This window comes from Manis javanica, chromosome 7 (assembly GCF_040802235.1).
Source record: "Manis javanica isolate MJ-LG chromosome 7, MJ_LKY, whole genome shotgun sequence".
NCBI lineage: Eukaryota > Metazoa > Chordata > Mammalia > Pholidota > Manidae > Manis > Manis javanica.
The window spans coordinates 77167164-77194231 of record NC_133162.1 but is presented as its reverse complement, the minus strand read 5'-3'; the positions used below and the strand labels follow the sequence as shown (position 1 = coordinate 77194231).

At 42.1% G+C, this 27068-nt stretch overlaps 1 long non-coding RNA gene across 2 annotated transcripts in view; it reads left to right on the top strand.

Moving 5' to 3' along the window:
* Positions 1-20994, top strand: part of LOC140850596 (uncharacterized) — a 50159-nt gene extending 29165 nt beyond the window's left edge. For both annotated transcript variants that reach the window (XR_012133538.1, XR_012133537.1), the window contains exon 3: positions 19254-20994. This is a non-coding gene — a long non-coding RNA (uncharacterized lncRNA). The remainder of the gene's footprint in view (positions 1-19253) is intronic.
* The last annotated feature ends 6074 nt before the right edge of the window (positions 20995-27068 follow it).

Genomic DNA, 27068 nt, shown 5'->3' with positions numbered 1-27068 from the left:
GACAGGCGGTATCTGCCCTTCTGAGCACAGACTGGGAGGGAGTCCCCAGGCAGTGCTCATTGATGCAACACATCTGTTGTGTTCTATACAAAGCACTCCTTTCCCAGATGTTTCCTATGCTGCAGTGTGGGAGTAGATCCCATGCAGTGCACTAATCTGTGCTCTGCTGAGAAGCCCCTGCTCCCAGCAGCCTTCAGGGATGGGCAGTGTGTGTGATTTGGGGAGGTTACTGGGTCCCCTATCACTCTTGTTCTCTCTGCATTGTGACATTTTATGGAGAGTTCGCACTCAGGCATGTCAGAGCTAAATGGTGCAGGCTGATTTGGTGTCACTTGCTAATGCGCTGGATTCTTTATTGCTGTAGATACGCACATGTGAGGGACAGCTCAGACTCCCAGTCGCCCAGCTCTGCCCGTTTCCATGCTGGACGGCAGACAGCAAGTCCATTCCTTTCACCAGCTCCTGTCAGAGCAAAGTCTTTGCCTTCATCCTGTTTCCAGAATAGCCTCTCAGACATCGGTTGAACCTTGAATTTTAATATTTATTTGTACTGCTTGATTTGGCCCAAGATCCTATGTTTTTGAAGACTAGACACTTCAGGAGAGAAAGGAACCACAAATTATTTGCATATAATAAATGCGGGATTTGCATCTACTGCAATTAGGCTTGAATTCATGAAGCATGTCTCAAAACTTAAAAATCTTCTGGAATCTGCAGATAGGAGATAGGTGTTACTTATCTCACAATTCCTATATTGGTGGTCATCCACCCTGCTGCAGGTCACAGCTGATGGATTCAGGAGAGAGGAACCTGATGCAAGCCAGTCACATTCTTTCTTTCAGGGAAACTATAAAAACCTGAGTGGTAACAGAAGAGCCAGAAGGTGTCAGAGCACAGTTACCTTAGGACAGAACCCTCAACCTAAGGTCCACTGGTCACTGAATCTGAGGAACCTGGCTTCTCCTCCAAGGTCCTCTCATTTATGCCAAATCCCTTCATTTTCCTTCCAATCTAGGTCTTTGGACTCAAAAGTCTAAAGATCGCCACAGCCAATCCTCAGCTCCTGGCCATGCCTGTAGACATGCCCCAGATTTTATCCATGGTGCAGCTCAGCCAGGCAGTCCTAGAATCCAGGCTTCCAAGCTTACTATTTCAGGGTACTCAGTCCCCACCTTCACCTCCTATGTAGATCACAAAACTCCAGTTATGGAAATAAAGGAAGATGGGGGCATGTGGGGTTTCTGCCTTTCTGAAGTTCAACATATTTGTTCATAGATTCTTCTGGACCATTGAAGTAAAGTATTACCCAGTGTATTAAAAAATCTATCTAAAGGCTTTAGAATTGTTATCTGGAACTGAGAGGTATGAAATCATTTAATAATTGTTGTCATTTCCAGTTTGTGCTTGGCATTATGGTGGGACATAAACAGAGCATGGACACTGAGTTAATCACAAGGAATCTACAATTGACAACACTGACTTCCTTCTTAATTGATGGATTAATTCTTTAATTCACTTAATGGTCATCCCTCTATTTGACAGACCTTTACAGAGAACAGCCTCATGGCATGGCATGTACTGGAGAGATCCAGTATAGGAGCAGGAGATAGTGCCTGTTCCAAAGAGTCAATCCTAAAGAAACAACAGTATGTGTTGATCGGCATAAATATATTAATATGTGTTGACAGGCACAACTGAAGGCAAGTCAAGTGGCTAGAAGCTTCTTCAGTCATGTTCGTGGGAGGTGGTGATCCAGATTCCTGTAATGGTTGGGGAATGGAGAAGAGTTGACAATTTCCAGAGATCTTTAAGAAGAAGTAGGAACTATGGAAGTAAGTGACTAGAGGGTGTGGGGGTAGATGGTGCAGGAGAGGGAGAGTTAAGCGTGGGGGCCATGCTGCTGAATTGGGAGGCTTGGTAGGTGGTGATGGAAGTAGAGAAAAAGAGGAAGGTTGATGTGGGAAGTTTCTTTCTGTCTTCTCTTGTGGGCTGGTTAGATCCAAGTGGAAATGTTGAGTAAGACTGAACTTAGGAGAGAGATCTGAGTTGAGCATCTCATTGGAAAATCATTCCCTAGAGAGATGGAAATGGAAGCCATACAGTTGGAAGAGATCACCAGAAAGAGTGTTTCAGGACAGAATGGAATGTCATAAGAAAATTTGGGAAAAGGAATATGGGGAATAAGCAAAAAGGGGACAAAGAAATTAAAGAAAAACTAGCAGAGTGTGGTGCTAAGGAACCAAAGAGAATGTTTGGGTTGGAAGGGAAGAATCATTTCTACTGAATGCTACTGAAACGGGAAGGATAACGTGTACCAAGCTCTTAATCGATGACTTCTATTTTCTCTGAGCAGCAGGAGGGAAAGTGTTCCGATGCGAGTGAATTTCAGAGGTTGGGGAACAAAATTCCCGGGCAGCTTTCCAGAGTGATGTAGGAAGCAGGCTGAGATAATCCATGTAATGTGCTTTGAATACTGCCTGGCAAAGATTAAGCTCTCAGTAAATTTTGGCAGCTATTATAACGACACCAAATTGTTCAGCTTCTTGCTTTTTCTCTAACAGTGATTAGCACCTGGAGTATAAGCACGCACACAAAAAGTTGGACGGATGCATTAGTTCTGAAGGGGATTTTTCAAGAAGTGAGTTGGAAGAATCAGGGAGTCGTGGAAACTGGCAAGTCTGAAAGAAATATTGTTCTGTGGAATCTTAACTGTATTAAAAAAGAAAAAAACAGAAGACAAGACAAGAGAAGGCTGTTAGATAATGAGGAAGTAGACAGCTCCTGGGCCAGAAAGTCCTGAGGATGTTACGATGCTGGTGCAGTGGAGTGATTGGATGACAGAAACTGAAGAATGGAAGGCTGAGGAAGAGAGTGGGGTTTCTAGATTTTAGACTTGATGAATACAACAGTAATCAGTGGTGACAATGTTCTGGGGAGGCAACAGAAGCACGCTAATAAAGTGGAAGGAGGTGAAGGGCACTGGAAATCGGCTCTCCTTTAAAGCACTAAGAATTCAAGGGGAAGGGCTTGGATGTGAAGGTCACTCAGGGAGGTGATAATGCTTGGGGGTGAAGGAGTGACCAGGGGGCTGGCAGATGGTAAAGGTGGTCAACGAAATGGGTGCTGTATTTTAGCCTGGTTTCTCCAGAAAGCAGAGCCTGAAACAGAGACTTGAGTGAAAGTCTTATTGGAATTCAGGGGCAGGAGTAAAGGTTTGGGAGGAGAGAGGCAAGGAGAGAGGAAAAGTCATACAGAGATTTATCATCATGTTGGCCGTGGCTGCAGGTGGCTAATCGCTTGACCCTGTGGGACAGTTTAAGGAGCCGTGTGAAAGGGATCTCGGGGTCTTCTCCATGGAGGAGAAAGTGGAAAACATTTATCCATAGGCTCCCATCCCCATCCAAGAACCCTCCACAGGGTGTGAGCTCCTAAATTTTTGGGTTGAGCATCTGTGGGATACTAAGCAGGATACAGAGAAACTGGGACAGGAAAGAGAGGCACCCAGGAGTGAGGCTTCTAGGCAGCACCTTTGTGAAGGATGGTGGCTCCTTCAGAACTCTGGCTGCTCCTTGGTGACTCAGACAAGAGGCAGTGAGGCTGAGAGCATCTGAAGGGAGGCCCAGGAAGTGTCTGCATACTAGTCTTTCTTCTGTCATGGTTGGCTTCCAGGCAGTGGCTGGCTGCAAGCTCTGCAAAAATTTGATTTAAGGTGTTAGTGGAACAAGCTACAGGTACTATTGCCGCCAGTTATGTGGCAGTAAGTAGTGCTCAAGGGGGGCTCCTCCATCACCGCGTCTAGGTCGCCCTCACCCTTGGCCAGCGCTCAGGCTGTCTGGGCCTCTTGTCTGGTGTGGGAGCTCCTGCCTGCGTACCCCAGGCACCTGAGTCCGTGCTTGTCTTACCCTTGTCATCTGGAAGTTGCCCTGCTTACCTGCTCACCACCCTCACTGACTGAGGAAACCCCAATGGACATGGCAGTGAGTCACGTGGGTTCTGTATGGACCCCCTGATTCCATCACACAGAAGACACCCAGATCCTCAGAGCAACTGGATCCAGGACCCCACCAATAACTCCTCTTTTCTGCCTACCAGTTCACTGGCATTAATGGCCCCAAAGAGACCAGGTGACAGGTCCAACTTCAAGGTGAGCAGGATCTTTATTGTGGTCCCTTTGGGAGAAGCCTCTCCCTGACCGTCACTCTGCTGTCCCCTGAACCAAGGCCCCTGATCTGTCAGTGCCTAAGGTTGTAGTGACAGAAAGTGTGAACTCCACAAGAGGGTCCATGGGGATAATGGGGAGAGAGGCCACGGTTGCTTCTGTGCCTCACCGGATGTCCCTAGTCTTCTAATCAGTTTCTAGGCCTTGACCCATCTCTCCCTCCCTCCCTTTTTTCTTTCCTCCTGTCTTTCTTTTTTTCATATTTGAGGGTTAAGAGAGGAGAAGGGAATGAATTGGGGCTGCCACAAATACAGCTCAGGGCAGTGGTATTCAGAAAAATCTTGGAAATTCAGCAAAGAAGGGGCTGCTTCTAAGTCTCAGCTGATGGCCTGGGCTTGGTAACTGAAGGGTGAAGTGGGGCATTCCCAAGTCTGATTTTTAAACTTATACTTCTCTTTGATGGGAATACAATTAAGTCGTAACCAAACTCCCCTTAACAGGAAGTTGGCCAAGTCCTTTGTGAACTCTATGTGCTGCGTGCCCGGCTGGCTCTTCCATGCAGCGGGCTCTGAAGGCCCAGACCCTTGGTGCCAGCCTTGGAGAAAGAGCACAAGGCCCAGATGCTCTTAGCAATTTCAGCCTGGGAGCTTGGTCTGGGATCACTTGGATCTGCCCAAGATTCCACCTCTCCTTGAGAAGGTGTGAGCCAGTGGGAGTGGATGCCCAGGTGCATGGATTTCTGGGAATGAGGACAGGAGCATTGTGACAAGCTGAAGACAATGGCGCAGGAAGAGGCTCTGTGAGCAAACCTTGAGGATTTAACTGCAGGAATGAATTCTATCTGCCTCATTTACACTGTTGCAGGGCTGTACCCAGGTTGAGGCTGGGTTGAAGGGGAACAAGCTGCTCCCCTGCAGGTCAGCTTTCTGGGAGCAAGAGTGTGTTGGAAATCTAAGCCTTCTTCCTGTGTGCAATCAAAGGAAATTAATGGCCACTTAGCTTCACTGTGGACATTGGGCAAGTGTGACTTGTGAGATGCACTTTCAAGGCGACTCTATTGTTAGTGAGCTGATAAGCTGATAATAATTTTTTCCTGGTCCATGGATGGAAATTCAGCACCCTAAGGACCATAGTTATTTATTAAGAAGAAAAATAAGAAATTAGAAAACAATCAGATACTGAAGAACACTATTAGGGAACTGTGGGACTAGGCAGGACGCAGGTCCACCCACGCAAAGACATGAAACTGAATATCCAGGGAGAGAGGACTGGGGGAGCAAAAGAAAAACATTTTTCTTTCAATGTCTCAGCTTCTCGGTTTTGGGCTGCTGACATCCAGCCTGACCTGAGTCAAAGACTCTCTTTGGAAAGCAGTGTTAAGTCTGCATGAGCACTTAGCTGTCCGTGGCTTTTGTTAAGTCTATCTACCAATGTTTTCCAAAATCAACTTTCAGACTTTTGGAGAAAATCATGGTAAGTTAAAACAGTGAGGAAAAATAAATTTGTAAGAGGTTAGGAACAAATACGACAGAGCATTATTGCCTTTTTTCAGTGACAACAATTCTAACGCCAGTCTAACAAATGGAGTTTATTTAAATAAATCCAATAACACTACAAATATCTTAAGAAAAACAGTTTTCTTGCTGTCATACTGTAATCTTAGTTTGCAAACCTCCATGGTGCTGTTACCAACAGGGGAAGGGGTTTTGCTGATGTCTCAGTGGAAATACTTTATTGCAGTATAAGCAAAAAATACAGGTATGCTCTGTGAAAGGAGAGCTTCGAATGTTTGCAAAAGTTCCCAATACTCTTCTAACTTTCCTGGGATTACAATCTAAACAAGAAAACCCGTAAGACCGATTTTACTTGCGAGCCTGCAGAGAGCTCCTATCTTTGCCCTGTCATGTGGTGTTTCCTCAGAGACCAGCGTGGTGCAGAGGCTGACGGCAGGGCTATGAGTCGGCTGGGCTGCTGAGAGTCCCAAGGCCTCTCTTTATTTGCTTTGGACGTTGGGAAGCTATATTACTTTTATAGACTGTATCATCATTTGTCCCATGATAAGTAAAGAAAGCACCCATTTTATAGACTAGTTATGAGGATTAAATGAAATAATAAATGAGAAGTGCTTAGAGGATAGAACCCAAAACTTTGAGGATTGCTGATAAATGACACCTTTTTCTACTTTGCTGATTACCATATGAGACACTCATAGGAAGTTCACTGAGTTGTACCAACTTGAAATTATAAAGCACCTACTTTGTGCAGGACACTGGGAGGCTGGCCCACCACAGAACCTCCAAGGATTAGAGGGTGTAGAGGAAACACACTAGGACACTTGAGGAATATAAAGGGCTTGGGCACACACATGGGTGCCCACACCAGCAGATGATAAACACCCCCCCTGCAAGAGAACAGAGCCTGGCTCTTCTGTAGTCCACATATGCACATTTCCTAGCTTTTCCTGCAGTGGGACCACATCCTGAAAAACAGACTGAACAGAACTGACAATGGTCACTTCTAGAAGATCAGGCAAGAGCCATGTGACTACATCCTTGCTGCAGGACCTTGCAAGTAATTTTCCTGGGTCACATAGCTCAAGGTGTGGGACTGCCTGACCCTGCTGTGTGAGAACTAAACCTTTGCATGTTATGGGACCAAGATACTGGAGTTTATAACAGGAGCTGATGCCACTCATCCTGAGACACTTCCCTGTAACTTAGAAGGGCTAGAATGGACTCTAGGCAGAGGCAAGAACAACATCCAATGGTTGTTCTTGTGTGGCTCAGATGTGGTTAACTTTCAATAAATATTTGCTCATTAAGATGCACCCCTGGAAAGCACATGACAATTAGCTGTTGCCATATCTATCCAGCCTACAGTCCAAGAAACTATGTTTATCCGTATAGTAGCTTAAGTGGTGTTGGCAAATTTCCTCATGTCTTTTGTGCCCTGTGATGGTGGAGGCCGATGGCCCCCCTAATGCAGACCTCCAGGGCCTGGGATGTGGGCTCTGGGGAGGGAGTGGGGGAAGGCCAGCCAAGGACCAAAAGAGTCCTGGCCACAGGCAGAGTCTGACGAGAGGGCTGGAGATGGGTAGTGGTGTTTCTGGATAGTCTATGGGAGACCACATGCCATTACGGATGTGACTTGTATACACTTCTTTTGGAAAACTGTGGTCTAGGATCTTCTTAAAACTCCAGGAGCAAAATAAAAGAATACACAATGCAACACTCACACACTTTCTCTCTCTCTCTCTCTCTGTAGAGGGCTCTGGGCAACTCTAGGAGCTGGAAGATAAGTGTGCTGAACTTTTCGCTTTGAAATTGTGATAAATTCTCAGAAATAATGCAGACCCCTCCCTGGCCCTTGGTGACTCTGTTACTGATCGGTCTCCCTCTTTCTCTTCGTTGTCAACCCCTCTGCCTTGCTGTGTCTGCCCTCACCATATCCTACCTCAAACCCACTGCAGGCTGTTTTCCACTTTTTAAAATGCTGCTATAGATTCAGACTGTGAGATGTCCTGGAGGAGAACAAGCAAGTACATTTTGGAAATAAGACATCATTTTCCCAGACTTTGGAAGCTAACATAATGGGCTTTTCTGCATTCCAGCTTCAATGTTGCATCTGGCAGGCTGGCTGTTCTCTGATATAATGTGAAACATAACTCAGTGGTCATTTCAATGTGTAAAAAGTTCAGCAGTATTGTTGGAACTATCATCATAAATCAGGAATAACTTTCTTTAGGGACTTTATTGTCACTTGATTTAGTATTTCCTGGCAACTTGCCTATCATGGAATGAAGCCATGATTGCTTCCTACACAAAATGTTATCTGTAAAATATCCCACCAGAAACTTATAGAAAAAGCACTGACCAGCTTGCAGGTATTTGATAATCTGGGCTACTTTTTGTATCAAGAATAGATTTGACAATGGGACTCATTGTTAAATGAGACAATATATTCCATGGGACAGCTTTCCAATTAAAATAGGGTCAATACAGCATTTTACATACCATTGCTTCAGAGGAAAAAAAAGTGGACTCTTTCAGTTCCAGGAAGAAAAGAAGGCAAAATATGTATATTGTGAAATATGGGAAATTATCCTAAGCAACTTTCATGTTAATTTGTTCCATTATTATAAAAACAGGGACATGAGAATCAGCCTCATGTCCAAAGTGTTGAGGAGTGTGTTCTAGGTGAGTGCTGTGGGGCTGTATGGTTCCTTACCGGTAACTAGGGGTCAGGTTGGCAGAATCCCTCCAGGGCCCTGTAGTTTGCCAGGCTGTGCGCTGTCAGGGATGAGGGCCAGAGGGAAGTTGGAGATTCAGTAGATGGAACTAACTCCATTCAGTTCACACCCCGCGATGGCACTAGCCCCTGAATGGGACTTACAGTCTGTGAGCCACGGCCAAGAACAGGAGCAACCCTCAGCCAGTGCTCAGCAAAGAACTGAAAACATGTGATGTCCTCCAACATTTGGAAAGATGCTAGAGCCGAAGTGCAGAGTTCAGTGTGGGGCCATCTCAGACTGGCTCCCTCCCAGCTCTCTATCTTCTCCAGGCTGCTGGATCAGCAAAGTAAAACTTGAGTAAATCTGAACCTATCTTTTCTTCCTTTTCCCATCCCTTGGGTAGGAATGATTTGGCCTGGGATCTCAACTAGGCCCTGGACAAATACCGCCCTCCCTTTGTCATGATGAGCACATGGAGCAGGACTTCCAGGCGAATGCAGAGACGACAGAGTTTAGGACGAGGGGCCACTCTGCGGAGTCAGAAGACATTTCCCTGTGAAATACAGCTTCTGCAAGAGACAGGGGAAATGTGGAGCACACTCCTGATTTGTTTTTCCAACAAACTTCAAAAGTTTTATGAAATTTGGGCAGAGAACTGTAAAGAGAAAAACAACAGGTTAGGGAAGCCAGCACAGAGATTCAAAGAAATCTTCATTTCAAATTGAAGAGGAGGAAAAATAGACCTTGCCGAAGAAAGAAATATGGATCTTGCTAAAAATAGATTTAATGGAGAAGTCTACTTTGATATCACAAAGCTCAGAGAGAAAGGATAAAAGAATAAAAACAATGGGAGAATGTGTAAAAAGCATAGCACATCTAATTAATACATAAATATTAGTAATATCAGAAGAAGAACAAATAAAAGTGGAACCATCATTGAAGAACTATGTAGGGGAAATTTTTCTGAGCTAAAGGAAGACTTGAGTTTTCCAAATCCCAGGAAAAAAGATTAATGAAAAGTTTAACACCGAGACTTATCTTGATAATTTAATTTCAAGAAATAAAGCAAATTCAGTGAGAAATTAAGCAGATAAATCTTGTCCCCCACATCTCCTTCACAACAAACGTGCAGGTAAGGATCATTGTCTACAGAATTGTGATAAAGCCAGGACTGTGGTCCAAGGGTGATTGTGAGAAAAATGTGGGATGTCAGGCAATATTGATGGCAACTGAGTTAGTTGGTGTTTACCTGAAATTCAAGTTTAACTGCTCAAATTTAATCTGCTAAATAAAAATCCTTAGCTCCTGTATGTGGCCAAGTTGACAGTCAGATCTTTGGGCAGCCTTCTTTCGTATATATGAACTTCAAAGTATACCCCTGGACACCCCTGTGAGTGTCCTGGAAAAAAAAAAGCCCTACTTACTTGGATTATTTTTAAGCCAGTTGAGAGAGGCATCAAAAGTGTCAAGGTCAGGAATAGAGAACTCATGATATAAAAGGTTGGTGAGAAAAATAGTCAAGCAGACAATCCCCTCAAACCAACCAACAAGCAGCTATGAAACAAAATTAATATAATTCAATATGATATTAAAGCACAACAAAAATGCCAGAATAATTTTCAAAAGGAGACACATTATTAAATGATGTTAATTTAGTAATAATGATCTAGTTCAAATTACCCACTACTATCACTAAAAATGGGAACTAGGGGACCAGAAGACAAGAATTAAAAGCAGAGTAAGTTTCTCATATTACTTAGGGAATAATCTGTTGACATGGCTCTATTTTTGATAACGAAAACTAGTGAAAATAGATTCTAATATATGTTTGTTTAATGTCACTACTAGTAGAATAAAAATAAGAATAGATATGATTTCTAAAATCACATGGGGAAAGTCCGGTTAAAAAAAAATAACTGTAGCCAACATAAAAATGTCTATTAAAAAGAATCATAAAACAATACAGTAGAAATAAAATTATAGCACGTAAATCTTGTTAACAAAATTATTGGGATAAATGCATTTTGATCACAGACTCATATTGGATTAAAAATAAAATATAAATATTGCCTTAGTGTACCCCATCAATCCAAAAATAATAAAAGTAAGGCAATGGGCAAAGATGTAAAGGATGAACCCAAACAAAAGGAGAGCAGAAATGGGAACATGAATGGGAGAACCTATTGGGTTCAAGGTGAGAACCAAGGCCGAAACAGTCAGTATGATAAACAGCACTAATTTATTCCATTAAAAGAAAAAATCCACAATGAAGATACGACAAGTTTGCATTTTCTGTGAGCAACATAAAAGTATCAAACGTAAATGAGAAAAAGAGAACTGCTATTGTGGTGAATGATGTTAACACTTTCGTTGGGACAGGTCAAGTGGACGAAAATGAAAAAGTATGTAGAGGCTTCAAACAATGTAACATATTTATATTTCCCAAATCGAGAAAGAACAACTTCCAAATGTACAACCCTTACACAAATTGATTACAAAGCATATCTTAACAGATTCCCCAACTAGCAATTAAAATTAAAATTACACTGGGTTTGGGCAGTGTCACAGACCACCCAGTGCTGTCCAGAGAAAGTCATGATGACAGTTATCGGCGTCATAAAATGTTGGCCTAGAGCTTGTGATGGGCATGTCCTCTGCAGGGTGCCATGGATGGAGAGGTTAGAGAGGCCACCACCACACATTTAAAAGAAAAGAAATTAGACTTTGGTCAATTGTGAATGTACCATCTCCTGACCTCCAAATTTTGGTTCTTCGTCCAGATGGCAAATGTTGACTGTTCAGCCAATGATGGAACCAAAAGCTAGTTAGTGTCTCTGAAGTAAATGGTTTCCATTTCTTACACAAGGACAGCAGATCCATAAACCAAGCTTTACTAGCTCTCACTCCTGCTTCAGATTTCAGACTTAAACACTTTGGACAGTTGTTTACTCTAGAAAGGCTGTGTTTAAAAAGAATGATTTTTATTGTGGAGCCTACATTGTTCTGGAGATACAAACCATGTGCCTTGTCTCATTTTGAGAAACAGTGTGGGGCATGCATAATCCTTTATAGAATGATTATAAAGTGACTCCTCTCTGTGCAAATGAACTCAAGGGGCCTTCAATACAAAACACCAGTAGTGTGCAGTAAATCAGATTACGTTTCCATGGGACTCCTCTGGAATGCATATGTTACACGAGGTAAAGCCAATGTGCACCTAGGAGGAAAAATCATTGCCACTCTGCACAGCTGTCAGTGGAATGTAAAGTGAAAAGATCATGTATCAGGAGAGATATGTGCTTAAAGACAAAGTCCTCTGGTGCAAAGTGAGTAGACTGTTTTTAATAGTTACATAACTAAGAAAAAGCATGGAAATTATTCTTCCAACATGCCACATGAGCTCCATTCTAGCCACTGACTCAGCAGTTTTTAAGGAGCTGAATTCACTGGCTATCCTCCTAAGGGTTAGTTGACTTTGACCAAGAAGAATGGTGTCTTGCCAATGGGGTTCAGCCCCGGGCAAGTTTGCTATGGATTGAATGTGACCAAGGAAATTGACAGCAAAACGTTCTTGGGGTGAAAGGGTTATACCCAACTTTATTTCCAGGTGGCAGGTCAGCCACTAAAATCTCGTTCACTCAGAGCAAGTCTGTAGGCAGCAAGCCAGTCTCTGCCTCGGGGCCCCTCTGTCTGCACAGCTGTCCTCTGGTCCTCTCTGCACAATTGTCCCACACAACCATCCTCTGGGCCTCTGTCCTTAGCACTGCCCCCACTCCAGCCGCTGTTCCACTGTTCTGCTCTCCTGCAGCCTTGCAGCCGTGCCACTGTGTCGGGCCCAGAGCCCTGGGTGGAGCTCTTTATATAGTAAACAGCCCTGTATTGCCCACAGGTGTGCAGTGAGCTAGTCAACCAGGGCCAGGTGAGAATCCTGGCCACAGGAACTCTCATTTTATCCACAAATGGCACTGAAAAGCTCCTCATCACATGGTCTCTGAGGTTGCTTGAGTCCCTCTTGTCCTGCTGGTCACCCTGTCTGTCAGAGAGTGGAGCTGAGTTCACACACTCCCTATCTGCGAAATGCACGCCTATTTACAGACATACATAATTTCACTGAGAGCTCCTTTGAATTTAAACACTTACATCAGTTATTTACAACTGTGTGATTTCATTCCACATGGTGGTGGTATTTTTTTCTCCAAATATGGACTCATTAGATGGTAATAAGTAAAGTGTTCTGGGCGTAGGAAATGCAGTATCCTTCCCCCGGGGTTATTCCAGGGAAGCATGGGCGGAAGCAGAGCCTTGCTATTTCGGGAAAGCTGGTGGAGGCTGAATTGGAGGGCTGGTAGTTGGGCGGCAGCTGTCCTCAATCTTGCAGCTTTAACGGAGGGGAGCTGCCGGATTTACATTGTTTAAACACTTAACTAAATTAACTATGAAAAGAAGGATGGGAGGAGTCCTGCTTAGTGGGGGAACTCAGGCCTTCTGGGTTCATACACTTTGCACACACACACACACACACACACACTCACACACACACACACACAATGATTTTCCCAAGAGTCTGCCAGGAGGAACTGGAGAGAAATTATAGCAAGATTAAAAACAACAATAACGAAAGTGCTTCTTTTAGAAAGCTGTGCCTGGCAGGGGCTGGTCAGGGCTCCTGGACTCTGAGCATAGAAGCAGGGCTGAGAGTGGGAGCTGGACCTTGAATCAGCAGAGTGGGGACTGGTCAAGGGCAGTGGATCCCAAAACCTCCAGCTGAGAACACAGGTGCTGGGATGGGGAAGCACTAGGGTGAAGGCAGGAGCTGTAGGTCTGGCTCTCCAAGGCTCTTTGGGACCACCCCTGGTCTCCTGGATTTTTAGTTTAGCTACTGCTGATGAGGGGACAGTTACATCTAAGAATGCTAAATACTGGTTTGTATCAGGCTGGAGTTGTCTCTAGTGGATGGAGCTTTGCCATTGAGCTTATCCTGTTCAGCACGTAATCAGTGGGTTGAATGACAATTCCAGAAATCTACTTCCTGAGTGCAGTATACTTTGAGTAGCATATATCCTTCAATGTAATTGAGAACCTTAGCTGGGAAGATGCAGCCCCGGATAAGACACTCTGTGGCTCTAGTTAAGTGCACGGTAAGCCACCAAGAGCCAGGACTGTCTTGTAGTAGAGAAAGGAACAGCCTGGGCAGCACTGGCTGACCCTCATCTGGCTCAGATCCAAGGACCCAGAAGGCCTATCCACAGCCAGGAACAGACACCTTCTCAAGGGAGAGCATTGTGAAGGAGGTGCGGTTATTGATCCTGGAAAAGAAAAGCCTTTGCAAAGACATGTCTCTATCTCTGAAGACTGTCAGGGAGGCCTGGAAACTAGGCTCAGACAGACCTGCAGGGCAGAAGTCACAGGAAGGTTTAGGCTTGAGATAGCTGAGCTGTCCAGCAAAGGGCACCTGCTTTACAAAGTCAGTGCTGAGCGGCTGAGCAGAGGAAGGAAGGCCCGTGTTAGGGGGGATTTCCTGGGCCATTGCCAAGCCCCCTCTGACACCAAGGGTCTCTGGGGTCCAAGTGCACACAGTTCAGCCTCCTTAAGAAACAAAATCCACTGCGTCCTCTAGATCATGACATGAAAGCTTTTTAATGAATGAGACTTCTCAAAGCGACCCTTGAGGGGCTGAGCTGCATCTCTCCCAGATGGAGAGAAGGAGTTCAATCTTTCAGCTGAGAAAAGTGTTCCAGGCTGAGGAGGTCCAGCTGAGGTGTGGGGAGGTTGGGGTTCCTATGGCCAGGATCCTCACTGAACTTAAACCACCTGATGATGTAACTGGCCTGTTGCTAGGCTACCGCTTCCACACCTTGAGGCAATAAGCTATTGCTTGGCCCTGTGCTCTGGGTGGAGGCAGAGATGGTAGTGCTCGACCTACGGGAGAACAAGCTGGGTAATAAACCCTTTCACCCCCGAGAACGTTTTGCTGTCAGTTTCTTTGGTCACATTGAATCCATAGCACACTTGCCCGGGGCTGAAACCCATTGGCAAGACGTGAGGCTGAGTCATGTTCTGGGCCTGGCTTGACCTGCAGGGTCCTCGACCCCCTGGGGACTCAGCCCCAGTTTGTGTGCAGTGTCTAACTCCACTTGGGGATGCGGCAGCGGGACTGAAGTTCTTCTCACTCCCATTCTGGGAGTTGGCAAGAGAGAGAAAGTCTATGTTACTGGGGAGCTGAGGGTGAGAGGGGGTCCTTTGGTAAAGCTGCAAAGTCCAGAGCTCATCACAGACTCCCAGTGGTGATTTTCTTCCCAAACTGGCAGCAGGTTTTCCAGATCACCTCTGCTCTGCTCCAGGCTTGTGACAAGCCTCCGCCCAGGTTCCATTTCTGCCTGTACTCTCCGGATGACCTTGGCCTGGCAGAGTCTCAGTGTCCTCATCTATAAAGTAGGGGTAATATTGGCTAACTCAGCGATTAAAAATTAAGTGCATGTGCTGTACCTGGGAGGCAGTCTATAGCCCACATGCACCCCCTGCACATATCGAGGTCCTGGTGATTAATTGTTGTTGTTCTCCTTATTTTAGGTAATCGTATGCATCTATTTTCCTTTCTATGTTGGCAAATCTTTGAAGACAGGACTTAGGTCTTACACATTTTTTCTGTGATCCAGGACTAGTTCTGAGATTGGCACACAACAGTTGCCTGTGGAATATTTATTACATGAATGAGTAGCTTATACTTTAATATAATGTGCATTAGTTGCAGAAAAATCAACATAATGAAGTAGCTTTGAAGTAGTAATAAAAATAGTGAGTAATAATTAATTGCTTCCTCTGGGCCAGACAACATGCTGTACTACATTCTCACACTAAGGCTCAGTGGAAGAAATGATTACCTTCAATTTTCAGGTAGAGCCAGAGGCCCAGAGTGTGGATGGCTTGCCTAAAATCTTAGAGCCCCATTTGCCCCCACTGGGGGAGTGTCACACCGAAGCCTATGCTCTCTAACACCAGATGACTGGACACTGATGCAAATCCCATTTTGTTGTCAATATCTGTATGTGGTGGGAATGGCGCCACCTCCAAGCCATTTCCTGATCAGATGGCAGCACCCCATGTAGCCTTACATGGAGCCCTGGAGAAGTGCCATGTTCCTTAACCCAGACTTTACTCAATAGCCTCACTGAGTAAACATCCTTGCTGAGTGTGACTGCATGGGGACCATCTGCTCTGGAGACAGGACACCCTGCCCCGTGCCCCCGACCTCCTTGCTTCTGTCCCCACAGGGCACTGATTTATGGCACCCAAGCAGGGGCCCCGGCTGCCTGTGTCTTAACCATTCTCACCATCTTGGTCACTCCTCTGTGGCCGAGAACATTCTGAGAGTAAAGATGAAGGTTTCCTCCCAAATGAAACTCCGTGTACAGTTCTCGGGTGTTACTCCCTAAAAGGTATTAATCACCTGATTTTAATTCACATACTATGACAGATTTATTGTAACCCCTCCCAGTAATAGAGAACATGAAAATTGCATTAACTGGGAATATACCTTAAATACCAGTAGATTTGGATGTGTTTCCTGGACTTAAGTTAACCTGACTGATTAAATATAGAGTTACACTTAAGTTACACATTGCAGATTTATGTTTTTCTCATGGATGTCAACAGATTCATTTGTTTCTGCTTGGTTAGAAGCCACAAGTTTCAAAACCAGAGCTGCCTGTGTGGTTTGCTGCATATTCTGCTCTGCCGTGATCTTACTGAATGTATTTCTCAGTTTCCTTTTTACATGTGCTGTTTTAGTTAAGTGGCCTGGAAGGAATCCTGAATCAAATAGAGACAAAAAAAGATGAAAACCTCCCCCAGAAAATATATTTATGAAACATTCTTCCTTGATATTTTAGCAACAAAATGATTTTGCACGTAGAGCTCCCCAAGTACATTTTCTTCTATTTCTATACAAAGGATTTTTTTTCCCTTCAGAGGAACCATTACACCCAGACATCCAGACGTATTTGTTAAGGGGGTAGGCTGGTGTAAGGGGTAGGCACAAAGTCTAGAGCAGAGGTTGGCAAACTTATTTTTGAAGGGACATGACATTTTCAGTTTGTGGGCCATGCACGACTACTCAGACGTTCCCTTAGGGGCAAAAGCTGAGGTCACTGGTACAGATTAGGGTTTCAAAGCTGGGGCTGCTCTGGGTGGAGGGGCATGGGGAGGTGAGCCTGAGCACACTGACCTGCACAGGGGGGTCCTGAGATATGAAGGCTGAGAGGGGGAGGGCTGAGTCTGCAGGGAAGGGCCTGGAATATGGAGCAGGGTGTTCTGCTGGAATCTGTCTGCCTCCTGTGTCCTGAAGTGAGGTGCCAGATGGTTTTCCCAGGACCATGCATTTAAGAGACTGAAAGAGGCCATTTAGTTTTGGGAAGCACATTGCTGAGCTGTTCCAGTTTCCCTCCTTCATAAGTGTCCCCCTTTCCTCAGGTCAAGCTAGGGGGCTTCAAGCAGATCAGTCAGAGATCTTGACCCTGAGTCTTGGGCAGTGTGTGGGGCTGCAGGCTCCTGCCTGGCTGCCTCAGGAATGGCCTCAAGGCCCAGATTTTGTCAGGACAAGGGATGCGTGAGTGTGTGCCCTCTCCCCCAGGAGACCCAGTGATCCCTTCCAGACTTCAGCCAGGAGGGCCAACCACCACCAGGGATGTCTGGGTAGGGTGCCTTACTGAACTCTGGCCAAGGGAGTGCAGGAGAGAGGAACCCAGAGGCAGGGTTCTCTGGAGAATGCACAGATCACCCCATGAGGCCCTAGGAGGAGCAACGTCGGGGGTGTCAGGACCTACCAGATAAAACAGTGGCCCTCACCTTTCCTTCCCAAACCTGGAGGAGTAAAAATGTGGCTAGCAAAGCAGGGAGAGGGATGGAGGGATGGAGGTGGGTGGAGAGGAAGAACCATGTGAGGTGGGGAAACTCACGTGGGCTTCAGCCGGAGCCAGGGCCACGCTGGACAAGCTTTTATTTTAGTGGGGCTCGTAGTTGTGACTATTGCAGGTGACCTGACACCTAGTGACTGAAATGAGACTGTGTGTGTAAGAAGTGAGCAGAGAAATTTTTTATTATCCGAGATGAGCTGATAAACCCCAAGATTTTGCCCAGGGGCAGTGAGAAAGGAGTGAACGTAGCAGACTGGGAGGCGAGCATTGGTGCTTTATAATTGCAATGACGGAGTTCAACCCCCCTCCCATCCCCTGCCCCCAACCCCTAATATCACAGAATGAACTTGGAGATAGGGCCCCTTAGGAAGTGATTCAATAAAGATTAGCCTGTTAGGGTGGGTCCCGATCTGGTATGACTGGTGTCCTTATGAGGAGGGATTAGGCACGGGGAAGACAGCATGTGAGAGCCAAGGAGAGGGGCTGCAGAAGGAACCAGTCTTGCCTTCACCTTGATTTTGACCCCTGGCCTCCAGGACTATGAGAAAATAAATGTCTGTGCTTTAAGCTGCCCTGGCTACGGTATTTTCTTATGGTGGCCCTAGCAAACTAGTACCTCCAACCTATTTATTTTCCTAATTTCTCTTAGTTATTCTTGTGTATTCAGTTTTGTTTTTTTTAAAAAGGCATCAAGTTTCCATAAAGGAAAATGTCAGATCCTTTATTTCTGTCTGTCTCAGCTCATCTCATCCCCACGGGGCTCTCTGCACACTGGGTGCTCAGTGAGTACTCGAGCTAATCTTTCATGGGGAGAAGACGCTGTGTCAGAGGGGCCGGGCACGGAGGTGGGGTACAGGCACTGGGGGGGCCTGAGCCCCATTGCTGTGGGCTCCCAATGAACAGCAGTGTTTGGAGAAGTCGTCCTGTAACTACTTTGGTCACGGACCCCACCTGGTCTACTAATGGGCGGCTTTTGGACACACATTGCCCCGAGCCCCTGAGACGGCATTTATGCTGGCCGTTGGGGAGAGTTCTCACCAAGGCACTGGTCAGCTCCATGCTGGTCTCCCACTGGTGCTGGTTTACCCTGCTACAGCTTCTAGGATTTACTACCAGGAAGCTGCCCATTTGCAGAACAAAGTAAATCCAATCCCGTCTCTGGCATCCCTTGCCCTTTGCAATTCCACCCTTAACTGGTGGTGCTTCCGTAAAACCAGGCCCTGGCTCAAGGTGGGCTACACCGGAAAATTACTTAGTGCTCAAGCCTCAGTTTCCCCATCTGTAAATGAGGAAAATGATACTCATCTAATGGAGTTGTCCTGAGGATTCAGTGAGGTAGCACAGTAAAGTGTCAGTTCTGAGCCAGCTCAAGTGAGCGCTCCGTGAGCATGTCATTGCTCCCTGCAGTGAGAGCCCTGTGAGTGTGTCACTGTGTCCCTGTGATCTTTCATCCCTTCCCTAGGAACACCCTGGAACCCCACTTGGCAATCTCTCTTCCTGAATTGAGTGACATCCATTCTTGTATCCCAGCCTGCCTTGTGGCACAACATCCACAGAAAGGTCCTGAGCTGCTCCAAACTTCAACATCGTTGCCTGGAGAGTGGGGGCAATGATATTATCTACCTCAAGGTTATTGCCACACAAGGTTATTGAGTAAAACAATAAAGCATCTGGCACAGATTACAGCTTCATAACTACCTGGAGGCAGGGATGTGTATGTCCTTGAAGCTTCACAAGCCTGTGCACGGTCTCCACCTAGGGAACATTTAGAAGTGAAGCAGAATGAGTGGAAGACATGTTGGCCATGGTGGAGAGACCATGACCCAGACCATGTTCCAGACTGTGACCCAGACCATGATCCAGACTATGTTCCAGACCATGACCCAGACCACAGTTACCTTTTTTTTTTGTGGTGAGACCACTTAAGATCTACTCTCTTGGCAAATTTCAGGTATACAAAGGAAAGGAGAATGAACCACACTTACACTCTCAAATGATCAACGGATGGCAAGACTACTGGCCTGGGCTCCGGGTGCAGAGTGGAGCCAAGGGACCAAACCAACAACGCAGACAAAGACATCTGGAGAAAGAGTGTTTCCACTTCTTTTCCAATTTATTTCAACTGCTGTAAAATGCATATAACATAATATTTGCTGTCTTAACCATTTGTAAGTGTGCAGTTCAGTGACGTTAAGTACATCCACATTGTTGTACAGACAGCACGGCCGTCCACCTCCAGAACATTTTCGTCTTCCCAAACTGAAGCTCTGTATCATTAAACACCAACTTCCTTCCCACTTTCCCTCTCCCAGCCCTGGCACCGCACCCTGCTTTCTGTCTCTGTGAATTTGACCACTTCATGTTCATTGTTTTGGGCCAATCTCAGCCTATCAATAGCCAAGGCTGTAGCTCTCAATCACTGGCCCTGTGGTTCTTGCTATGTTTGCAAAAGAACCATAAGGAAACTTTGAAAAATAAGGTTTAGTACTCACGGATCCTGGAGAGCTCCTGACACACCTAGGCCACACAGAGAGGTTGCAGGTAGAGAGCGAGAGAGTGTGCAGGCTTAGGATTCTGTCATTATTGAAGTTGAGGTTGAGGGCCTCAGATTTCCAGGGCTCAGTCTTTATTGGTGAATTTAAAATGTAACAGCAGAAATTTTAAGCATGGGATGAGAAAAAAATAGTGGTCCAAATAGTCAATAACCTCAATCCCTGTAACAAAGGAGGTTGGGGTGGGGTAGTCGGGGGCAGCTGGTTCTTTTTCCAGTTGAGTGGCTGGCAGTGTCTTCATTCTGACAGTGCTCTTTGAAGAGGATGCCTAGGCAATTAAAGCTTCAGTCAGGCCTTGCATTACAAAAAAAAAAAAAAAGGAAAGAAAAAAAGCCAATTATCAGGTTCTACACAACACTCACATAAGTGGAATCATATATTATTTGTCTTTTTGTAATTGGCTTATTTCATTTAACATGTTTTCATGTTTCATCCATGTTGTAGCATATGTCAGAATTTCTTTTTACATCTGAATAATATAATATTATATAGCTCTATCTCTATATCATCTGAATGTATTTCTATCTCTTATATATGTCTATGTTTAGATATCTATCTCTTTATTTACCTCCACAACTTGTTTATCCATTTATCCATCAATGGACAGTTGGATTGGCTCCTGTATTTTAGCTCCTGTGAATAATTCTCCTGTGACTATGTGTGTACAAATATCTCTTTAAGACCCTGTTTTCAGTTCTTTTGGATATAAACCCAGAAGTGGACTTGCTGGATCATATGGTAATTCTATTTTTAATATTTTTAGCAACAACCATACTGTTTCTCACAGTGGTTGTACCATTTTACATTATCACCATAAGCACATAGGAGTTCCAATTTCTACACTTCCTAATCAACACTTGTTATTTTCTCCCTTCCTCCCTCCCTCCCTTCCTTTTTCCTTCCCTCTCTCTCCTCTCTCTCTCTCTCTTTCTTATGATAGTAGCCAACCTAATGGTATGAGGTGATATCTCATTTTGATTTGAATTTCCCTAACTAGTAATATTGACCATCTTTTCATGTTCTTGTTGACCATCTGTTATATATTTTCTTTGAATAAATTTCTATTGAAGTTCTTTCTCCACTTTTAAATCAGGTTGTTTTTTGTTTTTGAATTTTGAGAGTTCTTTATATATTCTGTATGTTAACCATTTATCAGGTGTATCATTTGAGAATATTTTCTGTGGGTTGCCTTTTTACTCAGTTCATAGTATTTTTGATACACAAAAGTTGTAAATTTTCATGAAATCTAACTTATAATTTTCTTTCTTTGTTGCCTGTGCCTTTAGTGTCATATTCAAGATATCATTGTCAAATCCAATGGTTGTCAAGTTGTTACCTAAGTTTTCTTCTATATTTTATGGTTTTAGGTCTGACATATAGATCATGGATCCTCTTTGAGTAAATTTTTCTATATGGTGTTATAAAAGGGTCCAAATTCATTTGTTTTTTTTTTGCATGTGAACACCCAGTTTTCCCAGCACCACCTGTTGAAAAGACTGTCTTTTCACCATTGAATAGTCTTGGCCCCTTGTCGAAATGGACCATATATATGTGGGTTTACTTCTAGACTTTCTATTCTGTTCTATTGGTGCATAGTTCTGTCTTTATGCTAGTACCATACTGTTTTGATTGTTGTAGCTTTGTGAAAAGTTTTCAAATCAGGAAGTATGAGTTCCCCAGGTTTTTTCTTTTTCAACATTATTTTGACTCTTCATGGTCCCTGGAGATTCCACACGAATTTTAGGATGGATTTTTCTATTTCTGCAAAAATGTCGATGGGATTTTCATAGGATTGTGTTGAATCTCTACATTGCTTTAAGTAGTATTAACATCTTAGTAGTATTAAGTCTTCCAAACCATGAATGTGGGGTGTCTTTTCATTTATTTAGTCCTCTTTCATTTCTTTCAGGAATGTTTTTTTAGCTTTCATTGTACAAGTCTTCATTAAACTAATTCCTAAGTATTTTATTTTTTGTGGGTATTGTAAATGGCATTGTTTCTTAATTTCCTTTTCAGGTTGTTCATTGTTAGTATATAGAATTGCAGCAGAGTTTTGTGACTGTATCCTCCTACATTGCTGAATTCATTTATTAGTTAAAACAGTTTTTTTTAAGTTTATCTTTAGGGTTTTCTATATAAAGATCATATCATTTGTGAACAGAGATACTTCTTCCTTTTGAATTTGATATCTTTTATTTATTTTTCTTGCCCAATTTCTCTGTGCCTACTTTTACACTTATGTTTTTATATATTAGGCTTCCGTAAGGCATCAAATAATTACTGATTCTTTTTTTCCTTCAGAGGAAACACAAGGAAAGGAGAAACAAATATGTGTGTAAGTTGAGGTACAAATTATGACAACTGTGTTGGCCGATAGGAAACTACCCTGAGGAAAGATGGTAACCGGGGCCCTTGCCTTGATGGACCAGGAAATGCCATGTCGAGGAGAACACATCATGGGTAAGGGAGGTGATCAAGTACTCACCTTTGGAACTAACACAGCAGGAAAGAGGCACGGTCTTGGCCTGTGCTGATCACAGCAGTTGTGGTCTGTGTTAGGTCAGCAACACAATTTGGAAATGGTCTCTTAATATATGGTATTTTTTTTCTCATTTAGTGTTTTTAACATCCCTCTGGGCCTCTGAGTGAGTGTGGAAGGAGAGAGTGTGGGGGATATCCTCAGCCTTTCTACCCCAACCAGATAGTCTATCATCAGAGACTTTCCAGGAAAACAAACCTTTAAAATCTTATGTTTGCTTCCAATAAAGATGGTCAATTACACAAATCAGTGTAAATGTTAGCAATCTAGTAGAAAAATGGATTATTACAGTTACTCCTCCCTTGAGCTCCCATGCTTCCTTCTCCCACAGCTGGTAGGAATGTGAAATAATGCAGCTACTTTGGAAAACAGTCATGCAACTCTTCAAATAATTAAACATAAGAGTGACAATATGACTCAACAATTTTACTCATAGGTATATACTCATTTGAAAGCATGAAACTTGTACACAAATATTCATAGCATAATCATAATAATCAAAAGTGAAGACAACCCAAATGTCAATTAGCTGATGAACTGATCAACAAAATGTGGTATATTTATACAATAAATTGTTATTTGACTGAAAAAGGAAGGAAATACTGATGCTTGATACAGTATGAATGAACGTTGAAAACATTAGAGCAAGTGAAAGAAACTAGTCCCAGAAGACCATATATCATACAATTCTGTTCACGTGTGATGTCTAGTACAGGAAAACCTACAGAGGCAGGAAGTAGTTTAGTGGTTGTTTAGGGCTGGTGGTGAGGGAAAGGAGTAGTTGGGTGATAGCTAAAGGGTGCTGGGCTTCTTTTTGAGATGATTTAAACATTCTGAAGTTGACTGTTGTGGTGGCTGCACTTATCTGTGAATATATAAAAAACCATAATTGTACACTTTTAATGGTGGAATTATATGGTATATGAATTACACCTCCATAAAGATGTTCAAAAAAATGAATGATAATAGCACAAAGGAAGGGAGGGAAGAAATTGAAGTGTATTGTTAAGGGTCCTATATAGCCTTATAGGAACTTTATAGATGGATGCTAAAAACCATAGAGAAACCATTAAAATTACAAAAGAAAAGAGTGGTGGTAGCTAACAAGGGAGATAAAATGAAGTGATAAAAAATAATCAATTAATCCAAAAGAAGCCAGAAATAGTAGAACAAAGAACAGATGGGAAAGATAAAGTATGAGTGGCAAAATGAAGATTTAAACCTACCCAAATCAACAACCATATTAAATGTAAATAGGCCAAGCACCTCAATTAAAAAAATGACATCAGATTGTGTAAAAAACACTATGTTGCCTACGTCAAACCCACTTGCAATATATTAAAAACATACTATTGTAACATTGATCCAAAAAATGCTGGTGTTTCTATTTTAATATAAGACAAAATAGATTTCAGAGCAACATATACTACCAGAGATGAAGAAGGTCATTTCAAAGTGAAGAAGGGGTGAATTTATCAAGAGAGTATAACAATCCTAAATCCATGTAATATGAGAATTTCATGAAGCAAAATCTTTGAGAAATGGATAAATCAAAAGTTCTACACAGAGATTTCCATGCCCCTTCCTGAATAACTGATAGACTATGTGCACAGAAAATCAATAAGGATATAGGAGATTTGAACAACGCTATTGACACACACAGAACACTCCTCCCAGCAACTGCAGAAAATATATTCTCTTCAAGTGAACTCAGGATATTTACTATGTTAGACCATATTTTGTACATAAATTAAGTGTCCTTAAACTTAAAGGCACTCAAGTTACACAAAGTATGTTCCTTGACCACAATATATTAAATTAGAAATTAATCCAAACATCTCTGGAAAGTCCTCAAGTATTTGGAAAACAAATAACACACTCCTAAATAAACCATGGACAAAAAAGAAATGTAAAGTGAAGTTAAAAAGTATTTTTAACTGAATGAAAAAGAAAACACTACAAAATTTTAAGAAGCCACTAACAACAGTACCTAAGAGGAAATTTATAGCACTCTGGGTCTATTATAGAAAAGAAGTTCTCAAATCAATGGCATCAAGCTTCTACCTTAAGAAATTAGAGAAAGAAGAATAAATTAAACCCAAATCAAGTAAAAGAAAGTAATAAAGATCCGAGCAGAAATTAAGGAAATATAAAACAGAAATAAAATAGAGAAAATTAATGAGATGAATCTTTGAGATTAACAAAATTGATAAACCTTATTTCATACTTATTAGGAAAGAAGAAACAAGTTACCGATGTCAGAAATGAGAGAAGGGACATCACTGCAATTCTATATATATTGAAAATATAGGAATACTTGAACAACTTTATGTTAATAATCCAATGACTGACATGAAATGGAGAAATTCCTTGATAGATGCAACCTACCAAGCTCACTCAAATGGAAATAGCCTGAATAAATCTATACTAAAAGAGAAGAATTTCTTTGTTAAAATCTTGCCACAAAGATAACTCCAGGCCCACTTCCCTAGTGATTGTATTAGGCTAACTTTACCCTGATACCAAAACTTTACTAGAAAAGAAGATTATCCCTTATGAACATAGATGAAAAAATTCTTTTTATTCTTTATTACAAGTATTGTTAAACACTTGAATAGATGCATTAAAGAATGTGTATAGCTTCTGTTCACTGATTCAGCACTGGTCTGAATGCATCTTCCAAGTAGTGTTCTTAGAATCATCTTTATTAGAAGTGTTCTTTAAGTTTAAATTCACAGCATGAATTTCAGATGTGTATCATTTCCCTTCACCAAAACAACACTGTTCTCAACTCAGCTTTTGCAAAAATTCTTAATAAAATGTCAGCAAGTTGAAGCCGTCAGTATATAAAATGGATTACAATCAAGTAGATTTATTCCAGGAGGAAGAAATGCAAGGTTGATTTAATATTTGAAAATCAGTCATTGCAATCCATTTTATTAATAGACAAAAGTAGGAAAAAATAGATTTATCTCAATGAACAGAAAAATATATGACAAAACCTAACATCTATTCTTGATAAAAACTCCATGAAAAATAGGAATAGAAAGGAACTTTACTGACCTGGTAAAGGGCGTCTAAGGAAAAGCCCCACAGTTAACATTCATACCTAATGCTGAAAGTCTGAATGTTTTCTCCACACTATACAAAACCAAGCAAGGTGTCTGCCTCTAACACTTCTGTTCAGCAATGTACTGGAGGTTCTTGCCAGGGCAATTAGACAAGAAAATGAAATAAAATTTTATCCAGATTAAGAAGGAAGAATTGTAACTGTCTTTATTCACAGAGGACATGATGGCTCACATAGAATATTTGATGGACTCTACAAAGCCTAATGAAAGACTTAAAAAATATACTTCAGCAAGAAGGAAGTTTTAAAATCAGAAGGAATGTCTTTCATGAAACAACATTCAGAAAAAAAGTATGCTTGTTAGCAATTTTTAAAATGACTAAGATTGGAGATTTAAAAAATAAGGTGGAACTTAAACACTAGACAATACAATAAGTTGGCAGATGTGAGGAGTAGATACATTGAGATAAAAAAACGTTCTGAAGTTCTTGTATTGTCTAGGAGGAAGGTAAAAAATTTAACTTTATGCTTTGTAAAGTCTAGAGTGCATATTAAAATGTAATGGTAGCTAGTAAAAATAATAAGAGTAGAATGTGTAATTCTATATTATTAAAGAACAAGGAAGTACAGTGAATTAATCCTGGATAAATATAATGGTAAGGAGGCAAGGAGAAATAAAGGGAGAAAAAATACAGCAAATTAAAAATGAGAAAATAGAATGGCAAAATAAGTCTAAATATTTATAATAAATTTAAGTTAATTTATCTGATCAGTTAAAAAAGCAACTTTTCCCAACTTAGATTTTTAAAACTCCAGTTATGTTCTATTTACTGGAGGTTCACCTATACTGAAATCCTAGAATGAAGGTAGAATTAAAAGCTAGAGCAGCACTGATGTTAGTGTAAACACATTGTTAAGTCAGGACCAATAGGAATAAAAAGCTTAAATTACTCAATAAGAAACAATTATTCATCAGGAAGATAAAACAATGAGAAAACATGTACATGTTAAAAATCAGAGTATCAAAAGATAAAATAGACTTGACTAAAATTTTTCACAAATACTGAAAGCCTACAAGAGTAGGGAGATTTTCATATACCTCTGTCATAACTGCTAATATACATAACTAATGAAATTCATTAATTGAATAAGCTTAATATTACAAATACATAGACATAGCTCTGCAAGAAACAAAGAAATAGTCATTATTTACAACTACTTTGGAAATGTATAAAGATTGAAACCTCAGCAAACATCAGTGATCACTATCATACAGACAAACATATCCTATATGTTTTCTGACCACAATAGAATAAAATTAGATATCAATCAGTAAAAGGCAATAAAGCTCAAAGAAGACCAACAACAAACCCAATAAATTAAAAAACACATCTCTAAATATTTCATGGGCTCAAAGAAATCTTGAAAATTACTAAAGATTTAGAAAAAAATGACTAACAATGTAAATATTAGTAAAGATTCCTAACAATGTAAACATTGCATATCAAAGCCATAGAGTAAGCTACAACAATACTTAGAGGGATAATGGTAGTTTAAATGTGCTGTACTGTCATTTCAAAAGGTTAACATAAAAATTGAGTAATC